Source organism: Trichosurus vulpecula, chromosome 2 (assembly GCF_011100635.1).
Source record: "Trichosurus vulpecula isolate mTriVul1 chromosome 2, mTriVul1.pri, whole genome shotgun sequence".
Taxonomy (NCBI): domain Eukaryota; kingdom Metazoa; phylum Chordata; class Mammalia; order Diprotodontia; family Phalangeridae; genus Trichosurus; species Trichosurus vulpecula.
The window spans coordinates 416988657-416997595 of record NC_050574.1 but is presented as its reverse complement, the minus strand read 5'-3'; positions in this window follow the sequence as shown (position 1 = coordinate 416997595).

Below are 8939 nucleotides of genomic sequence, written 5' to 3'. Positions count from 1 at the left end.
ATGGTCCTTTAGGAGTAGCAGTGAAGCAGACAAGAACATCTGATAAAATCCTATTGGCTTCTGATGTTGAATCATTGGTAGTGCCAAGGACCTTGGTGTAATAACTTTCTTTTAAGTCTTCAAAAGATGCAGCTGTATCATCTACAGGATCAGCTGCCGGTCTATGACTGACTACACAAGGTGCTGCCCCTTCCCAGCCTGATGGCTTTGGGGACTGGGATAGAAGCATGTCTATTCCCAAGGCTCTTAGGTCCTGTCAGAGATTGAGGGGAGATAGCGGTCGAAGCTGTGGTGGCGGTTTCACTTGCCTGGCTTGTCTCTCACCTTCCACCACACCCCGTCCCCACCCTACGTCCTCCCCTACCCCCACACTTTGATTCTTAGACTGGCTTTCTTACCTCGTGGGTGGCAGTCAATGAGGAGGATGAGCAGCCCCTCCTTCACAGAAATTGCTTTCCCAGATGATGGGCGTGAGGGCTAGGTGGGAAGCAGGATGGGTGGACTAGGGAGTGCTGCTACCCTCTGGGCTCCTGTGACTATCTGCCTGTTGGTTGTAGCAGGTCAGCAGTTGTAGCTAGCGGTATGGGGAAGATAGCCCCTCCCAGCCCTCCTATCTCTTCACAACGATTTCTTCCCTCAATAATGCAGGTCAAGAAAAATACCAATTTTTGAAAATCTGATTGTGACATTAAGAGGCCTGTTTTTAACATAAAAGCCAAGTTATTTAGAAAGTGCAAAGAAAAAAGGAGTATGGTTAAATCTATTCTATTTTAAAACTCCGTATTCCAACTTTTCATGGTGCCAACAAATATTTAGGCAGCTAAGGAACCTATATTAATATTCCTTTTTAATGTTAATTACTATTTAATGCTGCTATTCTAGTCATATGTTGCTGTTGTTTCCCATTTCATGACATTGTCCAAATGGACTTCCTTCTGGTAACCTTTAAGGAATAAAGGAACTTTTTGGTTCCTCAAAGCATCTTTGAAATGAGTGAAGCTAGCTGGGCAGACAATGTGATTTCCATATTTATCTTGAGGGACCGGGGCATCAGTTGACATCATGTCTCCCCACACTCCCCAGACCCCACCTCTGACCCCTATACTCCCAAGGAGCAGAAAGAATAGCAGTTCTTGGTTTGCATGCCCAGGGAGAGGGTCCATCACACTAATTTTTTTTAAATTGGTCATTTAAAGCAAACAAACAAAAAAACCAAAGCCTTCTGAAGCAAGTCTCTACAATCAAAGAGATTATCTAGGCAATTCTGGTCTGAAAATCAGAACCTTGGCTCTTTCACGTATTACTTGTGTGTCTCTGGGCAGTGACTAAACTCGGGAACTGTTTCCTCATCTGTAAAATGTTGAGTTTGAACTCGATGGCCTTTGAGTTCCTTCTGGCTCTAAGTCAATGATCCTCTGCTCATGTGAGCTCATCTGTTCTCACCACTCCTTTTGCTGTGTCAACTCAGTCTGAGAGAACACTTACAGTATAATTTACAATGACAATAAATCTCAATTCTTTCTTCTCTTGTATATCTAGCCTGCAATGAAAGACATAAGAATGTAATCTCCTGAAAATTATCTTATCACCTTCTTTCCCATCCCTTTATGGAATCATACGATCATAAAACTGGGAGAGATCTTACAAGGTCATCTGCTCAGAGAATAATTTGTGAAATGACAGCAGCATTGTAAAGAAAAACAACTTTAAAAGACTTAATCAATGCAGTGATTCAACCACGATTCCCAAGTACCTGTGAGGGAGTATGCTGCTAACAGAGTGGTGAAGGACTCAGGACACAGAATTAGACATACATTTGTGGACGTGGCCATCGTGGGCATTTGTTTTATCTGACTATACATATTTGGCACATAAACATTTATTTTCTTTTCAGTGGAGTGGAGTCAGGGAAATGGGAGAGAGGCATTAAGGATAGGATTTTTTAAAATGAGAAGAGAATGCAGGAGGGCCAGAAAGAATCATAGACAAGGACAGGTTTAAAAGCTACGTGTTGAATTTGTACTTAGAAAAGCAACTATTCCTCACAGAAATTTACAGTTTTGTGTATAATCCCCTTCTGTTCTATAATCTACATGGAGCCGATGATTTTTTATTTGGTGTTTGTTAAATGCATAATTTAAAAAACAAAGAAGTAACATCATCTCCTCAAAACCAAAAGAAACAGCCAACCGACAAAAAGTCAGAGCACACATCTGGTTCAGGCCCTTGGTATTCAGGTTAAGGCTTAAACAGTGGAGGGCAGAACTGTGTTTGAAGGTGGTCTGTTCCATTCTTTTCTCACCCTTATGGTCAAAACATACTTCCCTGTGCCCAGCTCCTAGATGAGAGAGTTTCTGATAGGGATAATGATAACAACAATCACAATAAATAACATTTTCTTGAAAAAAAAGATTTTATTGATATCTTTTATTAAATCATCTAGATTCCCCATATATCTCATCCTGTCCCAGAGAATCATCCCATTAACAAAAGAAAAAGAGGAAGAAGAGAGGAAAAAATCAGCAAAACCAATCAATGCATTGAAACATATCTGATGTATAACCATGGATGATCCCCATCTCCACTCCTCCAGCCACTGAGGGGAGGATAGCAAAGGAGGGTAAAGGAGATGTCTTTTCATATATACTCTTCCTTGGAGTCAAACTTGGTCTTGGTCTTAGTAATTTTGAAATATTCATTTTAAAAATTGTTATTTATTTTATTTTAATTTATGGGAAAACAAGCATTTCTATAACAATATAATAAAAAAGACTGCACATGAAACTGCAAATCTATTATGGACAACTTGCTGTTCCTTTTAAATACATAATAAAGTTATCATGTAAATTTTTTTCTTTTTTTCTTCCCTTCTTCCTCCTGCCCCCAAGATAGCTATCATTCAACACAAATATGTATGTATGTGTTGAATCATTTTATACATATTTCTTTTTATCAGTTCTTTCTCTGGATGCAGATAGCACCCTCCTTCATATGTCCTTTGTGGTTAATTCAGGTATTTATATAGTCAAAACGATTTTTTTTGGCTCAATGTTGTTCTTAAAACAATATTCTTTTTTGTTTGTTTTGTGGTTGTTATTTCCATCTGTGTTGTTATAATCACTGTGTATATTATTTTCCTGGCTCTGCTTACTTCGCTTTGCATCAGTTCATGTAAGTCTTTCCATACTTCTCTGTATTCATTCATGACTAATGTTTCCATATCACTTTCTTTACTATTGTCTTGTGAGACAAATATTTCAGTGATTGTTATCCTCATTTTACAGATATGGAAACCAAGGGTGAGAGGAACTTGTTTCCATACAGTCACATAACTAGTGGGAAATGGAACTTGAATTCAGGTCTTATGGCTCCAAACTCTCAGCTTTTTTTAAAAAATGAATTTAATTTAAGTTTTTTAATGAACAAAAATCTACTTTATTTCCTTATCTCTGCCCTGCCTTGGGGGGAAAAAAAGAAAACAAAATCCTTGTAACAAAATATATGTAGTCAAATAAACAAATTCCCACATAGGGCCATGCATACATGCATACACATACAGAGAGATAAATACATAGTATAGGTATATGTACACATATATATGTGTGTATACATATATATGTATATATATATACATATATATATTAATACACACACCTCTCAATGAAGACCCCTGATTCATCCCCTCTCTGTCAGAAATTGAGTAGTCTATTTCTAATCATGGGTCCTCTGTAATCATTGTTGGGATTGTAGTAGTTAGAGTTCTTAAGTCTTTCAAAGATGTGTTTCTTTATAATTTTATTGTTACTATATAAATTGTTTTCCTGGTCCTGCACATTTAATTCTGCATGACTTTATATAAGTCTTCCCAGGTTTTCTGAAACCATCCTCTTCATCATTGCTTACAGTACAATAATATTCCAATATATTCATACACCATATTTTGTTTAGCCGTTAATAAGAAGACATCCTCATTTTTGGCTAACACAAAAGAGATGCTATAAACATTTTTCTATGTATAAGTCATTTTCTTCCTTCTTTAATCTCTTTGGGGTCATAGACCTAGTGGCGGTTAGATGAGTCACAGTTTAGTAATTTGGGGGTACAGTTCCAAATTATTTTCCAAAATGGCTGGACCCCACTACTCTTTCCATGGCATCTATCTGTGGACAGAGACTCCCAAGGTTACTTTCCAAAAGTTATATAGGGGAAGGGTAGCCAAGAAAATCCCCTACCTCTCATACCCTGTACATGGGCAGAGTGGAGTTTCATAAGTGGCTTCTAAGGTGTATGTGTTACTAAAGGAGTAGGTGGGGGGGAGTTAGTCTATAGCCATCTGGGAGCTCTTTAGTTTCTTTCAAATAACATAGTCTTAATCTCTAAGGTTCTTTCTATGATCCTGTGAATTCTTAGCCATTTTCCATGCATCACAAAGGAACAGTAGCAGGTATGGTTGGTTGATTCTCTGGTGCCACTGGACGTAAAGGTGAGCATTACTTTGGGAATCTGATGGCCATATACAAGCATAGTAGTATCAAAATCACACTGCAAGGAGGAAATTTATAAAATAAACTTGTTTATTGTTGATGTGGTGAGTTTTCCCTATGTCAGGAGGCTCATCAATCACTCAATCAGATACATAATTAGAGTGGCAGAACATGGAACAGTGAGTGGATTGGCAGATTAACTTCATTTTCCTTATAAGGAGACAACAGGGCATATGTTGGGGCAATGCCTTTTGGGTAACATGCCATTGTTTTTTCTCTTAATCTAAAATGACTTTCTACATAAAATGGCTTCCACATTAGTATTTCAAATCTGACCACAATGCTGATTCCTTTTCAGTTTCTGATGAATTGTTAATTAATATGATTATGTCCGAGTCAGAGGGAGGCCTGCCTCACCCTCAAGTTTTCTGAAGTCAGGTTTGTTATTGTTGTACAGTTGTGTCTGACTCTTAGTGACCCTTTTGGGGGGGTTTCTTCACAAAGGTATTGGAGTGCTTTGCCATTTCCTTCTCGGGCTCCTTTTACAGATTGAAAAAACTGAGTCAAACAGGGTTAAGTGACTTGCCCAGAGCTACACAGCTAGTAAATGTCTAAGGCAGGATTTGAACTCATGAAGAGGAGTCCTCCTGATTCCAAGTCCACTTCTTTATCCATTTTGCCACTTAGTTGCCACTTAGTGGCTTCACTGATTAGAGGTCTGAAGGCCTTTGGTGTTGTTTTCCTTTACATTACTGTGGTCATGTAAAATAGGTTCCTCTGGTTTTATTTGTTTTGCTGTACATCAGATTTCTTTGGGATTTTTGATGCCCTTTCCACAATAATAATAATAGGTTCTTACACTGATATTACCTTTTATGATTTGCAAAGAAATTTACATGCACTATCTAGTGTAAGCTAGATTTCAGAAAGGACAATAAAACTCAATTTATGAACACGTAAACTGAAGTTAAGATATGAAAAAGCAGAGTATTAAGTCTCAAATTTATAGGTAAAATAGAATTAAAAGACTATTTAACCATAAAATTTTAAAATTAAGATGATAGAATAGCTGAAATAACTCGTCCACTAACTATCTTCGGATCCCTATAATTTAGGGCAGTTTTATTTCATCCTGGAGTCCTTGAAGGTATTTGTTACTTATTCTTCGTTATTTAATATGACAACTGAGTCTTTGACTTGTTTTCCCTTTTTGATAGAGGAAACACTATTTATGAATGGCAACTATAATTCATATAAAACCGAGCAGTTGTAGACAACTGCTTACGATTCTCTAGAAGTCCCTTGGAAAGTCATATAAATCATTGAATCCAGGGTCAGCTGTGAGACCTTCAGTTATTTGAATCCCAATATTGTCATCGTTAAGAGAATTTTCTGTACTCATAGTATTGTGAAGAATTGCTATATAGGCTAAGTGAGGCAGCTCATGATTATAATCTGGGTAAAAGTCAAAAAGGAAAAACAAATTTTTTTTTTCATTGGAATATACTGTAGACCAGAAGTTTCAAACACAGAACCGAACTAGGTTAAAATGTAATTGGGAAATATTTAACAAAATAAATAAAATATGATAAAATATAGGTAATATTACATTTTTAAACTAAGTAAATAAAGTAAATCCTACAGAAATACTTGTGTCTGATTTAGTAGCCCATCCCTGCAATTTCTATTTGAGTTTGAAATCACTGGGTTAGATAGATGTTCCTTCCAGCCCTAAATCTTTGATCCTAAAAAGTCTGAAAAACCATCTTTCTCACCAAATTTAGAACTAGCCAAATATTTTCTTTAAAAAATGGGCCTGGCCTTCACAATGTGGATTGTGAAGGCAGCATTTCAATGTGATTTAAAAAACACCCTTATGTATTATGTTCATATTTTGAAACACTGGTATTAAAATTTATCATCTTCCCCCTGCCCTTCTCACTGCTTTCTGAAACTCAAGGGAAAAGTCACACTCTATTTAACACTGTAAGTTTCGCTTCTCTGTAAAATGAAAGCTCTTAAGATGTCCTTGACAGGAAATGCAAACTCATTTAAAAAAAAGAAAGCCTATTTTTGTCAAGCGCTGGTCCAAAGCACAGGGTAGAATTGATTAGAAGATTCCATAGGGATCATTGGCTTTGAAGAAGGGCACTGATATGAAGCATCAAGCATGTGACTGCTTAAGAAGAGAATGGACTAAAGACAGCAGGATAGAACTTTTCCAGTTTCCCTATTATGCTTTAATCAGATAGTTGTTATGAAAGACTTCCCAGGTCCTACGTAGGTATGTTGACTGTGGGACATTCATATCTCTATACTTGGAGTAATGACTAACCCCAGATTAAGTTGTTATGTAGTCATTTTTTCATCATGTCTGGACTCTGTGTGACCCCTTCTGGGGTTTTCTTGGCAAAGATACTGGAGTGGTTTGCCATTTCCTTCTCCAGTTTATTTTGCAGATCAGAAAACTGAGGAAAAAAGGGATTAAGTGACTTGCCCAGGGTCACACAACCAGTTAAGTGTTTGACGCCAGATTTGAACTCACAAGATGAGTCTTTCTGCCTCCAGGCCCAGTGCTCTATCACTGTACCACCTAGATTTAGAGTCAGGGTTTAAATCCTCCCTCTGACGCTGACAGCTTGTGGGCCCTAGGTGAGTCACGTGACCACTCTGAGCCCCAAGTTCTTCAGCTGCAAAAATGAGGAAGTGGACGAGGCGGTCTCCAAGTTTCCTTCCAGCGTGATCCCATGATGCTTGACAAAAGAGATGACTGCCCTGACCAATATAGTGCTAATCTTCCTAGCAGGATGTCTCAGAGCACTGCAGGTATGATCACAGAACATCTGTTAAATGCTCAGCAAGCTGTGTCCCTAATTTCTTCGTTTGTAAATGCGCTTGACGATATCCCATAGCACCCACCTCATGGGACTGTAGGAAGGCTCAAATCTATACTTTGCAAACCTTAAATTGCTAATAATAACCAATTACTATTATTATAACTAGGTCCCTATTAGTACAAATAATGAATGTGAAGTGATTGCATCATTCAGATTGTACTGCACATTTCCATTGGGCTGGAACTAATGACCATATTTTTACATAGTTATAACTTCAAGTAGTGTGGATTAGAATGTGTGTGACTGCACTACACTGCATTATCTGTCCTGATTAGGACCTAGTTGTACTTGAAATCTTTGTTTTACTTATAAACTTATTTTTTATTTTTAGTTTACAACACTCAATTCCACAAGTTTTGGGGTTCCAAATTTCTCTCTCTCCCCTTTCCTCCCCCCTCCGCCCAAGACAGCATGTAATCCAATGTAGGTCTACATATACTTACCATCACATTGAACTTATTTACATAACAGTCCAGTTTTAAAGAAGAATTAAAACCAATGGAATGAATCATGGGAAAGAAGAAACAGAACCAAAAAAGAAGGAAAAAAAAGAGAGCAAATCATTTGCCTCAATCTGCATTCAGACTCTGTAATTCTTTCTCTGGATGTGCATAGCTCTTTCCATCATGAGTCTTTTGGAGCTGTCTTTGAACCTTGCATTGATGAGAGGAGCCAACGCTGTCAAAGTTAGTCTTTACAGATACCCATGTGTCTGTAATCCTGTATAATGATCTCCTGGTCTCTGCCTCCCCTCACTCAGCATCAGTTCATATGTGTCTTTCCAGTAGTAATGAAGTCCATCTGCTCCTCATTTCTTATAGCACAATAGTATTCATTACATTCATATACCACAGTTTGTTTAGCCATTCCCCAACTGATGGGCATCCCCTCGAATTCCACTTCTTGCCACCACAAAAAGAGTGGCTATAAATATTTTTGTACACACGGGTCCATTTCCCACTTGTGTGATCTCTTTGGGATACAGCCCTAGAAGTGGTTGTCCTTGAAATCTAATGCTTAGCACACAGTGTCCGGCACATAGTAGGTACTTAATAAATGTTGATTGATTGATCATTGGTTCATTGATTGCTTCATTTGGTAATTTCAAGGGATTCAACAACAATGGAACCTGATAATTCTATATGGAACTTATAAATGGCGTGAGTGTTATCTCCTTTTAGTTCCACTTCGAAATGAAGTTCCTTGAAGATAAGCTTCGACAATCAAACTATGGAACTAGCTTATTTTCATGGTATTTCCAGGAACAGATGACATTTGTGGAACATTTTAAGTTTGCAAAGCTCCTTTCATAGATAAACAACAACAAAACCTTTGGAGGTATGGGTGCCCCTATTATCCCATTTACAGATGAGGAAAAACTCAGAGGCTGAGTGACCAAGGTCACTGAGCTAAGAAGTGTCTAAGGTGAGATTCAAATCAGTTTCCTGACTCCACATCCATCAATCATTTTATCCCCTATGTGGTTCTGCCCTCAGTCATTCTGCAGTGTGAGACAGTGGAAAGGATAATAACCTGAGAATCAAAAGACTTTCATTCT